This window comes from Tupaia chinensis, unplaced genomic scaffold, assembly GCF_000334495.1.
Source record: "Tupaia chinensis unplaced genomic scaffold, TupChi_1.0 Scaffold000377_2, whole genome shotgun sequence".
Taxonomy (NCBI): Eukaryota; Metazoa; Chordata; class Mammalia; order Scandentia; family Tupaiidae; genus Tupaia; species Tupaia belangeri.
In genome coordinates this window covers 3,408,585-3,408,950 of record NW_006159876.1, presented here as the reverse complement: position 1 = coordinate 3,408,950, position 366 = coordinate 3,408,585, and the positions used below count along the sequence as shown (strand labels likewise).

At 48.4% G+C, this 366-nt stretch overlaps 1 protein-coding gene across 1 annotated transcript in view; it reads right to left on the bottom strand.

The window, feature by feature from the left end:
• The window catches only part of MEGF11 (multiple EGF like domains 11), a 273,906-nt gene that overhangs the window by 39,656 nt on the left and 233,884 nt on the right, over positions 1–366 (bottom strand). The gene's annotated exons all lie outside the window — the stretch shown is intronic.

Genomic DNA, 366 nt, shown 5'->3' with positions numbered 1-366 from the left:
CCACTGCCCCGGGGTCCTGGGGACCAAACCCAGCCACGAGCCCACACAGATACAGAGACTGAGGCCGGCGGTCAACACGCCCATGGAGCCACTCCCAGGAATTATCTGGCTGCCTTCGCGGGAGTATGAGGTGGGAAGGGCAGTGATGGCCCTGTTTTACTTTCCAATGGTTACGCTTAGAGAGCTGTAGGAATCATTAATTAAAACCATAAATGAAAATGCACTTTGTGAATCATTAACGTATCGATCCCCTCGTAAGGAATAACTACGATTTATTCTTTGTTACTAGGGAAGGCGGTGGCAGCCAACATTTATTGTCTCGTTAGATATTAAGAACCTCATTTCTACGAAACTGCCTCCATTAGC